Here is a 15,535-nt window from a genome sequence, read left to right as displayed (position 1 = left end):
TTTAACTTTCTGATTCTACCTCTTCCCAATTTTGTACATTGAATCTATTTCCCAATCTGAGTTTCACAAAACACTAGCCTCCTGTGGGGTGTAGGTGGGTATTTTTTTAAGGAAGCAATCATAGTGAAACCAATTGATATATTTGAAAATAATAATAATAATAATAATAGTAATGGTAAGCAAGTTTCTTTGCAACACACATGCTCAGTTGTTTTTTCAATACTACTGTATATTGTAAATTTTTGAAGTGAGAGATATTCTATAAAGCTGTGTTTCTCAAATGTTAATTTGCATGTGAATCAGTGGGTAATTTTGTTGACATGTAGAGTTTTACATTATCCAATGGAAACTGAAGTATGTTCTCATCATTTATGGTAGCCATGACATTTCTTGGAGGGAGTGAACGTTCCTCAAGTCCATGAGATGATGAAGATGAGGTATTCAAATATTAAACAGGATATCAGATATCTTTAAACAAATGGAACAGTAAACCCTCTGTCTCTTTTTCCATTTTCACTCTTGGTCTGGACTTTTAGCAAACTGGATATGCTTGTGAATGCTCCAGATTGGTGTAAGAAGATAGCATTTGATACATGGAGCAAGCCAGAAGCTAGGCAGAAAGGCAAATAATTTAAATAAAGATTATTAAAATCAACCGTGTATGTACAGCTCTGGGATTATTTCTCTATTTTTATTCCCAGCTCTTCTATTGATAAAAGAATGTGCTCCATCCCGTTCTCAGATATATAAGAGGAAATTAAATGATAATATATTGTCCTTAATGGGATAGTTCTTTAAAATAATTGGGAGAGCTGTAATTTCAGAACATGTTAGAATTAGTAGTTAACAGAAGAATTCCAAAAGGATGAGGAATTATGGGGTGGAAAGGAATTTGATATAAACAACCTAGTTACCTCTCCTGCTCCATTTATTTTTCATATGTACAGTTGACCCTTAAACAACTTGGGGGTTAGGAGGCATCAACCAACCCCACCCCCTATGTATAACGTTTGACTCCTCCAAAACTTAGTTGTCCCTCGTTGTGAATGGGGGATTGGTTCCAGGAACCCCTGTGGATACCAAAATCCAAAGATGCTCAAGTCCCATATATAAAATGGCACAGATCAATGTATACAGTCAGCCCTCTTAGTCAATGGAAAACAGTATAGGTATTTATTGAAAAAAATCCAGGTATAAGTGAACCTGCACAGTTCAAATCTGTATTGTTCAAGGGTCCAATACTATATATATATAGTTTGCTTGTTTTTTGTGTGTGTTTTTTCTCTATTAACAACACTTAGGTGTGATTTATTAATACAGTAGTTTTCCTGAACATTCAAATCCTCTATATCCCTGCGTTCACATCTTGTTTGCTACCCTAGAGATTTAAACCCTGGAGTAGAGGCTCCGATAAGCTCACTGAATCCTTGATACTAAACAGAGAGTTAGACCAAATTTCCAGTCTTCCCTACAGTTATGGGGGTCCTAGTCACTGAGTCCTAATCATTGGAATGCAAGAGAAGTGATGTATTTCATTTCCTGACCAGGCATCAAAAGAAATTCTTGAGATCCTTCATGCTTTCTCTCTTTCCCATCTGCTGTCCAAATGTGGACAATTCAGCTGAGGACTCCAAGACTCAAGGACATGAGAGCTAGGAGATAGGAAGATGCAGGGTCCCTGAATCATCACTTAAAAGAAGGTGCCCAGGAGATCCAGCAAAAGGGGCACACCATATTGTTCGTCTGTGTGAGTGAAAAAACTTCTCTATTGTGCTAAAACACTGAAATATTGGCACATTTGTTGCCGCTCTCTATATAACTTATAACTTATTCTGGGTGCACAGGCCTAAGCGTCCATGTGAATTGGCATTTTATGATGGTATTCCGGATATTTATCTATTTATTTATCCATTTATTTATTTATTTTTGTGACATCAGACTTTAGACTGGCTTTGGTTCCTGATTAGATTTGTTTTATGATTTATTTGGGGGAATATTGCCATCAGACTTTTTCATAACTTTATCTAAATGTGAAGTAGAAGCTTAGAGAATTGAAACTACTGCTACCATGACTAAGGTTCCTCCACAGTTTGGGAAAGAACCATGGAATTGATTTTTCTTTATAAATATGTTTGCAAATGTGTGTATACATATAAATATATATATTTAGGAGGGCACAGCTCACAGTGGCCCATGGGAGGATCGAACCAGCAACCTTGGTGTTATTAACACCACGCTCTAACCAACTGAGCTAATCGGCCACCCCCTGCAAGTGTATATTAACACATTTTCTAACATACTGTTAGCTTAGTTGGTTATACAGTCAATATTGCATGTCTAGTCATATTCTAAGAGGAAAGAGAGATCAGGAAAAATATGTTTTCTTATTGGAAGGAATTTCCTAACCCTTGTTATGCTGCCATTTATCATAGACTTAATATTCATTATAAACAGATTCATCTCAAAAGCTGCCATTTTTGTGTTAGGTAACGATGGCTCTTAGAGCCAAACACAGTGTTACAAGGCTGTAGATATATTTCTTTTCTTCAGGATATCAGCGGGGATGCACAGATGGATTTATGAATGCACTCTCCAGGATACATTGTCTATTAAAAAAATATGTATATTTAATATTTTTTTAAATCATTATTTTTCAAAGTCTAAGAAGCAATTTGAATTTTGCCTAAATAGGAACCTTTCTCCAGGCTTTCTCCACAGAAACTGATGAAATAAATTTCATTTTTTAAATTTAAAATAATTATAAGATATAAATTTGAACAGTCCCTTTAATTAAAAACCCAATATTATTTTTATATTTCTCAGACTAGAGTTCAGGTATTTACTATTTAAGACCCAAATTTCTTATTTATTTATTTGTTTATTTATTTATTTATTTATTTCTGCTGATAGTCCTGAGAACTTAATTCATTGTTTGTTTGATCTTCCAGGTAAAATAAATTACACTTTATCAAGGTTGACACAAGACTATGTTTTTGGACCTATTTTATTTCTTCATCACTACAATGGCTCCATAAGTGCGCACCGTGACTGTCTCACAGAACCAAGAGCAACCCAAGGTAAGGCAATCAATCGCCCAATGACAACAACTAGGGTGTCTGAAGGTCTGGAGCAGACTGGGAAACATCACATCCAGCTTCTTAGATAAAAATAATTTGATATATTATTTTTATAAAGCTAAAGAAAATTCTTCCTTAACATTAAAATAAGTGCTCGTGCATGCGCACGCACACACATACACACACACACAAACATAACCACACAAACAGAAATTCAGATGGCATCTGACCACGTGCAGTCCTACCTCCCTGGTTCCAGCTTTTAGCGTCTCTGAACAGGATTACTGCAGGAACCTCCTCCCTCCCTGCCCAGCTTCTCCTTTGCCCACCTTTGCCCTCCTGCGATAATTATCTACAGAGTGGCCATGATGATCACTTTAAAAAGTAAGAGAAAACATCTCACTCCTTTGCTCAAAATCTTCCATGTTCTCTCATTTTACTGAAAGTAAAGTTAATTTCCTTACAGTGGTCACCCATTCTGGGTACCACCCTTTACCTCTCTAACTTATTTTCACCTTCTGAACTCATCATTTCAGTCACACTCGCTTCCTTGATGTTTGCGCAACACAGCACATACCCACCTCCTTCAGATATGTTTACAGCTTTTTGTTTCAGGCGGGCACCCATATCCCCTATATATATATGTACCTTGATCCCTTCCATAGAGCCTTTGATGAAATATTTCCTTCTTAATGAGGCCCAACCTGAACATCTTAATGAAAATTACACCTGCACCCAGCCAAGCCCCCAGATCACCAACCTTACTACACTTCTTTTTCTTTATTTTTTAATTAACAGTTTTACTGAGCTATAATTAAAAGACATACAATTAATCTGCTTTAGGTTTACAATTCAATGGTTTTAGCAAATTACAGATTTATGCAAACATAATCACTATCTAATTGTAAGACATGTCTATAACCCCCCAAAGAAACCTCACATCTATGTACAAGTCATTTTCTATTACCAAACCCAGCCTTAGGTACTGGCCTATTTCTGTCCGTATAGATTTGTCTTTTGGCTATTTCACATAAATGGAACCACAAGACACATTTTATTTTGTGTGTTGCATCTTTTACTTAGCATGCCATGTTTGTGTTTCATCTGCCTTTTAGCATGTGTCAGTAATCATTTCCTTTTTATTGCCGAATGTTATTCCATTGTATGGATATACTACATTTTGTTTATCCATTCACCAGTTGATGGACACTTGGATCATTTTCCTTTAATGGCTATTGTGAATTGTGATGCTATGGATATTCATGTGCAAGTTTTGTGTGGACATATATGTTCATTTTTCCCATACTCCAGTTTAATAGCATCAATCGCTTTCTTATATATCATAAATGTTTTATTTATTCTGTCAATTATTTTTTACTTTCACCAACCACTAAAATCTAAATTTAAGGATTTCTGTTACTTCTGTTCTAAGTTCCTGGAACAGCTCTTAGGTACAGAATTCAAAATGATTGTTGAATGAATAAAGCATGTTCACACATAGAGTACATATTTCTGTTTTTTGGTAAGACACATATGTCTAACTGGAATATTTTTTCCATGCTTCCACTTTTTCATCAAATATGTGTTTAACCTGTTCTATACTATAGGAACCATATCAGGATTGATGTGTACAAAAATGAGTAGGATAGAACATCATCCTCAAAATGTTCACAATTGGACAATGGGGACGAACATGCAAGGAAATAATCACTAAATAATAAAAAGAACTATTGAAGACAGAATAGACCCTCAAAGATATGCGCACACTAATCCCCAGAATTTAAGAATATGTTATGTTACGTGACAAGGGTAATTTAAGGTTACAGATGGAATTAAGATTGCTAATAAGCTGACCTTGAAATAAAGAGTATCCGAGTTATCCATGTAGGCCCGATATAATCATAAGCATCCTTTATTAGAGAGACAAAAGAGCGTGAGTGAGAGTAGGACATGGATGATGGGTACAGAGCATCAGAATGACGTGATATGAGAAAGACTCAATCTACCGTTGCTGGCTTTGACGTTAGAAGGGCCAGGGAATTGGGCAGCCTCTAAAAGCTGGGAAAGGCAAAATCATACACATCGATTCTCCCCTAGAGCTACTAGAAAGGAATGCAACCCTCTTAATCCCTTTGTTTCAGCCTAGTGTGATCCATTTCAGGTTTCTGATCTCCAGAACTGTAAGATAATATGTTTGCATTGTAGTAAGCTACTCAGTTTGAGGCACAGCAGCCATGGCAGGCTAATAGAGGAAGCCAATGTACTAGCTAGACAGGAGGATGGGGGGGGGGGGGTCCTGAATCCCCATTATGTTCATCAAGCTCTTGCTCTTGTGAATACTATACTCAGCACAAAATATATTTGTAAAGATGTAGGAGTCATGGTCTCTGCTTTTGAGGAAAAAAAGTTTACAAACTAGTTGGATTTTCCAATGGGAAAGCACAACCATATGGCAGAGATGTTAGAAGCACAAGATTGTGCCAACAGGATAATCAACCATCATTTACATGGCCAGCCATCCTAGAGAACTGGCAAGCGAGGAGCATGATTGTAGCAGCTGTTGCCATGGCCCCAAATCCTATGATAGTGACTGAAATAGAAACAAAACAAATAAGCAAACAGAAACCCTCTGAGTGCTTGAACTTGTAAAATTGAGAGGCAGTACAGTGTAATCAAAGGGAGTATGGAGCTACCTTAGACCATCTGGATACTGCTCTCCACTCTACCCACAATAGGCTTGTGACTTTGGGCGAGTTACCTAAGCATCATTTTTCCTTATCTCTAAAATGAAGTTGGACCCTTCTAGCTATTCTCTGGGAACTGGCTGAGATCATTTCCAAAATAAGCCACATAGTCTTTCTTTATTCTTTTTGTTAGTTTGTTTTTTGTTTTTTGTTTGTTTGTTTTGTATAAAACAGACAGAATCAAGGACAACTTTAGTACCAGGAAAAAAAATGTTTGTGTGTGATTGCTTAACAATATTCAAAAAAATATATTTATTGACTATCTACTTCATGCCAGGCTGTTTTACACCTTTACAAACATTAACATCTGCCCATATATACACATAGGCATATCATATATCTAGAGAATATGTACATTTTTATAGAGAATAAATATAGAAAGAATATATTTAATAAGGGACCATAAGAGTTTTATAACTAAGCCAGTGTAGGTTGGAGATTTTGAACATAATTGGAAGATTAAAAGAAATTTTGATGTGGTCATAGTATTAGTCAGGATTCCCTAGAGAAACAGAATACACATATGAATTATCTCAAGGGATTATAGAGATTATGGAGGCTGAGATGCCCCAAGATATGCAGTCAGCATGCTGGACACCCAGGAAAGCAGATGGTGTATTTCTAGACTGAGTCTAAAAGCCTGAGAACCAGGAGAGCCAATGGTGGTGTAAGTTCCAATAGGAAAGCAGGCAGCCTCAAGACCCAGTAAGAGTTGATGTTTTAGTTTGAGGCCAAATGCAGGAAAATACCAAAGCCCAGCTCAAGGCAATGACAGGAAAATTCTCTCTTACTTGTACTTAAGGTCAGTCAACATGTAACTTGCCATAAATGTACAGTACGCTGTTAGCATCAGTCAGATTCAATCTAGAAGAGGAAGTCCCATTTTTGAACTAGCTGATTAGAGTTTGGTTAAGAGAATCTCAGCTATCAATATAAATAATTTCGCATAAAGCATATTATTTTATTCTTAATTCTAATTATTTCCAAATTCATTATTAATTCTCTCAAACATTTGTCTAACATTTTTAAGGATCTTATTAGTCACATTAAAAAAAAAAGAAAAAGAAACAGAGACTACTATTTGATGGAAACAATAATAGACTTTAGTTCATATGACTAAAATTTAATTTTAAAATATCTTAGTCTCACACAGAAATTGGAATTCAGGGAAAATATTGCCTTAGGTCTATTTTCACAGAGAAATACAATATTTACATTTATAAACTCATTGTCTCTTACTGGTCAACACTGATGACAGTAAAATATCCAGGAGACCCCAGTTCAAATACACAAGTAACAGTACTTAATGGAAGGATGTCATTGTTATTCCTAATCAATGAAATGGCTAATAGATAATCCCTTTTTAAAGATACCAACTCAAATCCAGTCTTTAAAATAGTGTTTTTCTTGAAAAATCTATAAAGACCAAAGAAGAAACGTTTAAAAATATTTTCTTTACTCTTAAAGCAATAAATTGTGTTATTCAAAGTTTACTTAATGTAGTTTTCTCCAATACAGCACATTACTTCATTAATCTCATTGTCTTCTATTCTAAACTAATTATTTTATTATTATTATTAATTATTATTATTATTATTATTATTATTATTACTCTGGTACCTGCTCTAGGTAGAAAATCAGTTTTTGAACAAATTCAATATACCTAGAAAAAAGTAAATGTCCTAAATTACCACTGTTATTCTTGCAGAATTTAATTTTTCTGTGGATGAACTTTTTAAGTGTCAAGTTCTGAATTTATGGGGTTGAGTTATAGCCTCTTCATCTGGAAAGTGATAGTTCATACAGATGTAAGTGTTTCTTGTTTGGTTGGAATTTTGGCCTTTTGTTCTGTCTTTCTTCCTGTTGCATTTTACGTAACAATTGGCTTTTTGTTTTTTTGATTGGTGTTTAATAGAAAGGATGTTTCTTTTTTTTTCTCTAAGCTTCTCTCTGTGTGAACAATACAACCATCTCCTCCACTGAAGCACTAAAAACCACACCCTGAATGCAGCTGGGATAAAGTTTTTAGTTCTCACCATGGACCTAATATAAAATTCTAACCTAAGAAGTGGGAGAGGCCAAGTCACAAAGCAACAGCCACCAAGTACACCAGAGAAGTGGTAATTGGCTTGTTCATACAGTGTGCTTTGCTAATGTGCAATAACCACTGGGGATACACTGACCGGCCCTGACATAAAAAAGGTGCAATTGACAGAAGCTTGACTGCTGTCTATTTTGGTATTCTTTTATGTGCAGTAACATCCTCATCAAAATTTGGTGGCAACATTTAACATTTTACTAAGACCAGGTGATTTGTTTCAATAAATCAGAAATTGCAACAGTGCCATCAATTTCTTTCCATTTCTCTTGGATTCATTCTGTTTGGTTACTTCGAAGTTAAAATAGTTTGTTCCTTTTAAAAATTTGTTTCATTAACTTATTGTTACTTTAAATATGTCTCAGACACTAAAACCTACGGATATAAAAATTAGTAAAATGGAGAACCTGCCCTCAAAGCGTTTAATTTAATTGGGTAATCTATGGATAGTATAAGTGCTATATGAAAATGCAATTGTGCCAAATAGCATATTTTTGGTGATTTTGTTACATCACGTCTATAAATTTATCTGACTAGCTTGTGTGGGATGAGGAAAAAAAAATTCTAAAGCATTATTGTGAATATGTCCATAATAGTGGATTTAGCTCCCTGAAAGTCCCCTCAGTGCTTAAAAATCTGCTGAAATGCACCCTTTTTGTAAGTCACTCAACCTCCCTAGCCCCACCTGCACCACCTGAAGAAATACAGGAAACAAATTATTGAACAATCCCCTTGACAGTTCCATACATTTCCAATGAATAGATGCTTCTGAGTCCCCATTGTCTGCCATCTCCACAGACAGGACTCAGTTAATGAAATGGCTAATTAGATTTTTGTAATCCTGTAGTCATTGTGTTTGAGGTGACATTTTGTCAGTATGTCTCTTGTGGCTCCTTCAGTGTGATAGGAAACATTTTCCCTTAGCCAACTTGGCTCTTGTTATTTTGCTGGAATGGCAGTTCCCTCTGTTGGTGTAATGAAATCATTGCCCTCCCAAATACAACTCTGCCACTCAGCATTTAAATAGGAAAGAATAGGAAAATGATCATCTGATTAGTCAAACAGGCCCATGTTCAAAATCCATTTCAGAAATCAAATAATAGAATTGGATTGAGTTCAGAGTGGAGGAATGACTTAGGCATTAATGCATACTGTAGTACATATTCATTGACTGGCAGAATGTGGAAGGATTTAAAGTTTTAAATTCTTATTCTTATGATCCATCAAAACTAAATTATTGAAAAAAAGTGGGGGTAAAAGGGCTATTTAAGGCACCTTTTTTAGACCCCAACTACTGTATTATAGCCAAGAAGTGAAAGATCAGGACCAAAGCCACAATTCATGTACAAAACAAAGATGATTTAACATACTGGGATGATAAGTAGTATTACAATTTATAATTCAATAATTATGTGGTATAAAAATAAATGGGATTTTATATATTTAAATTTTAATTAACGTAAGTTTGTTTTCCACAAATTCTATGAATTTCCATTTTGAGCTACCTTTGTATCAGGGTGCAGAAATTTGGTATTAATCATTTTGAGAGTAATCCCCACACATTTCTAGGAGACTGTGTCTGCTACTTTGTGCTGTTCAGGTACATGGGGGTCATCTACTTATCTTCAGACCAACCATAGGAAATATCTTTGATTCTAAGAAACAATACATACCTAGATACACATTGGACTACTTTCCCATCCCAGATGTTTCAATTCATCTGGATAGCATTGCCCTAAATTGAAAAACTAACGTCCCTTTCATCTTAAATTTATATGGGATTAGGCCAGCTCTTCGGTACTCTACCCAACATTCCTTCTCTCTTGCAGTTACCTTGCTGACACACTCATGACTTCCACGGAGTCTCCACTTCCATCTCTTGTTTAACCCCAACAAATGATCTATACTATAGCCCAAAGATGGAGGCAAGGTAATAGACAGAGATGAAGCCTTGATTATGCACATGCTACCTTCTCTAATATTACTTGTGTCTTCTGTAATGCTTTTCATTAGCCAAAAGGCCTGGAAAAAAAAGCCAGGAATAAATAATTCCCTCTTACTTTCTGGTATACCACATGTATTCCCTGATGCATTAAGTGAAGAATAGAAAAACATGTGAGGTATGAGGAAAGGGGAAAATTAAAGAAAATAAACAGTGGGAAAGAGCTGTAAGAATAACACATTTCCCACAAATGTATGAAAAGACTGATTTTTCCCCCCACAGCAAACTTGTGTGTAACTTTGTGTTGTGTCATGTTGAATAAATCTAACTCTTTCCCCAGAATTCTCTTATTTGTATGTATGTGGATAGGATGGGCTATAGGAGATGTCTCACAAGAGTTGGCAGAAGAAAGGAAAGAAGCAGATACTTTATATCATACACACCCCTTTCCCCCCTACCCATTCAAACACTAGGTGTTGCTGTAAAGGGATTGTGAAGATGTAATGAAAATCAATTGACATTAAATTGGGGAGGTTATCTTGTGTGGGATGTGGTTATCATTTAATCTGTTAGGAGTTCTGAAAAGAGGACTAGTGTTATGCATTGATTATGCTTCTCTGGTTGAACCCTGACAATACAACCTATCCAATATATTTTTTTTAACCCAACCAATTAGTTGCAGCCCCTCACTTCTGAAAGTCAGCAAATCAGCAGTAAAATAGCTCTAAAAATACTCTTCTGAATGCCAACTAGTCAACAACAGTTTCTAGTAACCACAACCCTACAAATTATGTCTACCTACTTACACCACCAGAAGTAAAGTTAGTGAATCCTTGACCACCACGCTTCCCTGAATCTTTATATAAGATCAATAGTCAGCTCTGCTTAGAGAGATTGTTCATGGCCAGCATAATCCCCCCCTTATTATAGTGAACAATAAAATCAGCTTTGTCTTTTTATTTCACATATTGAGTGGTGATTTCATCATCCCTCAAATCCCACTACACAAGTGCATTTGGGTTCTTCAGAGAAATAGAGCCAAAAGATGTTAATATCCCAATTAATGCATTGCTTTCACACTCACCATTTCCACTTAGTTTCCATTTCCATCTCTAGTTTACTCTCAACAAATGATCAATATTCCAGTCCAAAAGTAGAGTAATGGGGTGTAATGAATCCTTGATCATACACATGACACCTTCCCTAATATTACTTGCATCATCTGTGATGCTTTTCATTCTCCAAAGGACCTCTGCTGAGCTCATCTTTTGTAAGCATTGACATGGGATGCAAATATTTTCATGTTTTCTTTTCCTCCACTCAGATGCTCTATTGACATCTCTTCCCCAGATTTCTTTATCATCAATTTTCCAATCATGTTCCTTTTAAGTCCCTGACCATTAGCCTAACAATTGGCTACAGCCTGAATCAGTATATAATTACATGTCTGGCCATTTCTCCTTCCAAGCAAAGTGAACAACCAAGTGCAGTTCCAGAAGTTATGTCCACTAGGAGAAGTTTCTCTCATTACTGTCCTTTAGGGATGTCCCAGAGAGGGGCTGTAGTGCTGCAGCTGCCCACTTCCAGGTGGTGCCTGCATATCCTGCAAAATCATCTGCAAACCACACCTTCTCTTCCACTGTCAAGTGCTCAGAGGGAATTTACCATGAAACCTTAGGTGCAGGCTGGAAGAGAAAAGCAGGAGTGGAGAACACTGGCCTTTGAGTCACTTCTTCATGTAACTAACTTGTGATTTCAGTCTGCTCAGGCCCATTCATTATGGAGGTCAAAAAATCCTATGATCTGCTGTCTAGAAGCTGGTGTACCTGGAAAGGCAGTGGTATAATCCATTCTGAGTCCAAAGGCCTGAGGACCAGGGGAGCTAAATGGCATAAGTCCAGGTTCAAGGTGAAGGCCTAAGAAGCAGGAGCACTGATGTTCTAGAGTTGGATAAGATGGATATTCCCAGCTCATGCAGAATGCAAATGTGTTCTTCCTCTCTCTTTCCGTTCTATTTAGTCTATTCAAATGATAATCTCTTCCAGAAACATTCTCACAGACATACCCAGAAATAATGTTTTAACAGCTATCTGGGCATCACTAACCCCAGTCATAGGGACACATAAAATTAACCATCACAAAACAAAAATATTTTCAAAATCCAGCCAGTTCGAATCATCTGCATTGGGTCATCCAAGATAGTCCCACGTTGCTTGGATTACGTCCTATTTCATTATTTGCCCACAAATGATCTATGTGTTCTTCTTTAAATTACTGAGTTTTAACTTTGCCTATCTGTTTTAAGGCTGTTTAAAAGAAATTCATTTCAAAAAGATCTAGTATGTATTTAATTAAGTGGATTCTTACACAATATTTGGTCATTACTGTCTCCTTATATAGCCACTCACATAAATATCTTCTTGGTAGGATGACTTAGAAAATTATAGAAACAACCAATTTATGAACTAATCCATGTAAATGGGTTAATAAAATGCCTAAAACAAAGTAATCACCCAATAAATAATAATAAGAACAAGAATGATTTTAATGAAGGAATCTACTATAGTCCATATTTTGACAGAGGAAATTCACTGAGAATTTTCCCTTTCGTATTGACAAGAAGGAAAAGAGAAACAAAGGAATAAACATTCTCTCTCTCTCCCTCCCTCCCTCCCTCCCTCCCTCCCTCCCTCCCTCCCTCCCTCTCTCTCTCTTTCTTTCTTTCCTTTTTTTTTTTTATGAACACCTATTTATCTTAAAAGGGCCATCAAAATAGCTTTAAATTTCAAATGGAATTTTCAACATTGGCAATGATAAGAAAGTATATATTCACTTCATAGAAGTCTAAATATAATTTGAGTACACCATTTTACAATCACTTTCCAAACTACAATCACACTTAAAGAAAAAATTTGAGGAAAATAAAGGGCTTCAATTAAGATTCATTAACATCCTATTCAAGATCAGAAGTCAACAATCACTTTTATTTTAATCTAGTTAGTCTTTGATTCACTTGTAAAGTTTCTGAATATGCTGAAATAGACCTACGAAAAGCACAAAAAGAGGCTAATTTAGTATCTGCAGAAGAAATAAAAACAATTGTAAATGCCCTATTAAATGATTATTAAATGTTTGAATTTATCTGCAATCATTATAGTCTCAATTCACATAAGATAGAGTGTGAATAATAAAGCCATTTAACCATTTGACATTCTTTCTAAGCTATTGACACCATTTTTTCCTGTTTAGCTTACTCCTATCACATTGGGGAAAACACTATTTGCAAATAAATAGCATGTCCTTTAAACCTGTATTGCTGTGCAATTTAGGATAAGAACATAAAGAACTTTATCTCAAAAAATATTAATGGGACTCTACTAGATCTTATTTCAGATAAATTCCCATTACTTGCGAGGAGTTTTCTGATTTCTCTTAGGATAGTTTTAAAAAACACGATTATCTTTTTTCTTAGTGACACATTCATCTGTCAAACAGTATCCCCAATGACAGCATGTACACTGAATACCTTAAAAATAGTTCAGAAGTGAAAGCACTTGCAATACCTTTTTTTTTTTTCTTAAACAGGGTTCCTTTTAACTAACTTATCTTCCTCCCTTGATGCTGTGTCTTATAAATAACTTTACAAAAACAAATAATTGGCCTTACACTTTTTGAAATAATTCTTAAGAGCATTAGCATTCACTTTATTTGGGCTCATTAATAAGAATGCAGGTGGGGAAATGTGCAATTGTGAAAATAAACCAAGTTACTCACACAATTTTTGCCCTAAATATGGGGAAATTTCAGATATGGCCACTTTCATGATTTAAATACTCAAAAGTATTCATTAAAATTCTTATCCTTCTGTGGTACCGATGCAGACCCAAATAAAGATTTAAAATAAGACATTATAAAAGAGAATAACAGAGAAAGGAAGGACAACTGCACTTGGTGTTAAATCATGGTGAACTCATTCTCGTCATCTTTTTTTTGTGTACTCTACCCAAACTCTTCTCTATAAGTTTTATATTTGGTTTAGCAGAGTAAGCAGAAGCTATGGAGCTACCCGGAGCTGAATTTGAACATAGTTTGACGAGATAGGGTGCAAAGTAATTATCCTTTAAAAATCTAAGTTTTCTCAGCTGCAAAATTAGTGTAATAATACCTATCTTATATATTACTATTAGCATTGCATGAGATAAGCATAAAATTTCTGGAAAATCATTACTGGAACAAAATAAAAAGCTCAGAAATAGACCCACATAAAACAGTCAACTGATTTTTAGCAATGAAGTAAGGGCAATACAACGGAGAGGAGATGGTCCTTTCAACAAACGGCACTGGAACAACTGGACATCCACATGCAAAAAAAAATATGGATCTAGACAGAGGCTTTACATCTTTCATAAAATCAAGTTAAAATGGGTCATAGGTCTAAATGTAAAATGCAAAACTATAAAACTCCTAGAACATACCAAAAGAGAAAATATAGATGACCTTGGAATTGGCAATGAATTTTAGATACCCCTCCAAAGGCACAATACATGAAATAACTGATAAGCTGAACTTCATTAAAATAAGAATTTCTGCTCTGCAAAAGACACTGTCAAGAAAATGACAGGATAAGCCACAGACTTGGGAAAAAGTATTCGCAAGAGACATATTTAATAAATGACTGCTATCCAAAACATTCAAATCTTAACAATAAGAAAACAACTGAATTTAAAAAATAGGCAAATAACCTAAACATCTCACCAAAGAAGACATACTGATGACAAATAAGCATATGAAAAGATACCGCACATCATATATCAATAAGAAATTGAAAATTAAAAACAACAATGAAAGACCACTATACACCTAGTAGAATGGCCAAAATACAAAACACTGACAATACTAAATACAGATGAAGATGTGAGGCAACAGCAACTCTCATTCATTGCTGGTTGGAATACAAAATAACACAGCCATTGTTTGAAGACAGTTTGGTATTTTCCTACAAAACTAAACATTTTCTTACCAAATAACCAAGCAATCACACTTCCTAGTATTTACTCAAATGAGCTGAAAACTTATGTCCACACAAAAACCTATACACAAATGTTTATAGAACCTTTATTTACAATTGCCAAAATTCAGAATCCTCAAGATACCCTTCAGCATGTGAATAGATAAGTAAACGGTGGTCCACCCAGACAATGGAATATTATTCAGTGCTAAAAAGCAATGGTCTATCAAGGCATGAAAAGACACGAGGAAACTTTAAGGCCTATTACTTAGTGAAAGAAGCCAATCTGAAAAGGCTACATACTGTATGATTCCAACTACATGACATACTAGAAAATTCAAAACTATGGGGAAAGTAAAAAGATCAGGGGTTGCCAGAGGTTAAGGGGGAAGGAGGCATGAATAGGCAGAGCATACAGGATTTCTAGGGCAGTGAAACTATTTTGTATGGCACTGTAATGGTGGATACATGTCATTATACTTTCGTCAGACCTTGAAATATACAACACTAAGAGTGAACCTTATGTAAACTATGGACTTTAAGGGACAGTAAGTCAATGCAGGATCACTGATTGTAATGAATGTACCACTCTGGTGCAGGATATTGACAGTGGGAGAGGTTGTGTGTGTTGGGGTGGGGGTTGGGGGAGGGGATATATGGAAAGTC

The 15,535-nt window shown here is 35.6% G+C and overlaps 1 pseudogene; it reads right to left on the bottom strand.

The window, feature by feature from the left end:
- Positions 1–3,704, bottom strand: part of LOC109450807 (sodium/potassium-transporting ATPase subunit beta-3 pseudogene) — a 32,515-nt pseudogene extending 28,811 nt beyond the window's left edge.
- Between the last annotated feature and the right edge of the window lie 11,831 nt (positions 3,705–15,535).

Source organism: Rhinolophus sinicus, chromosome 14, assembly GCF_057876585.1.
Source record: "Rhinolophus sinicus isolate RSI-liver-muscle chromosome 14, RSI-T2T, whole genome shotgun sequence".
NCBI classification, from domain to species: Eukaryota; Metazoa; Chordata; class Mammalia; order Chiroptera; family Rhinolophidae; genus Rhinolophus; species Rhinolophus sinicus.
This window is presented reverse-complemented; position numbering and strand designations above follow the sequence as displayed.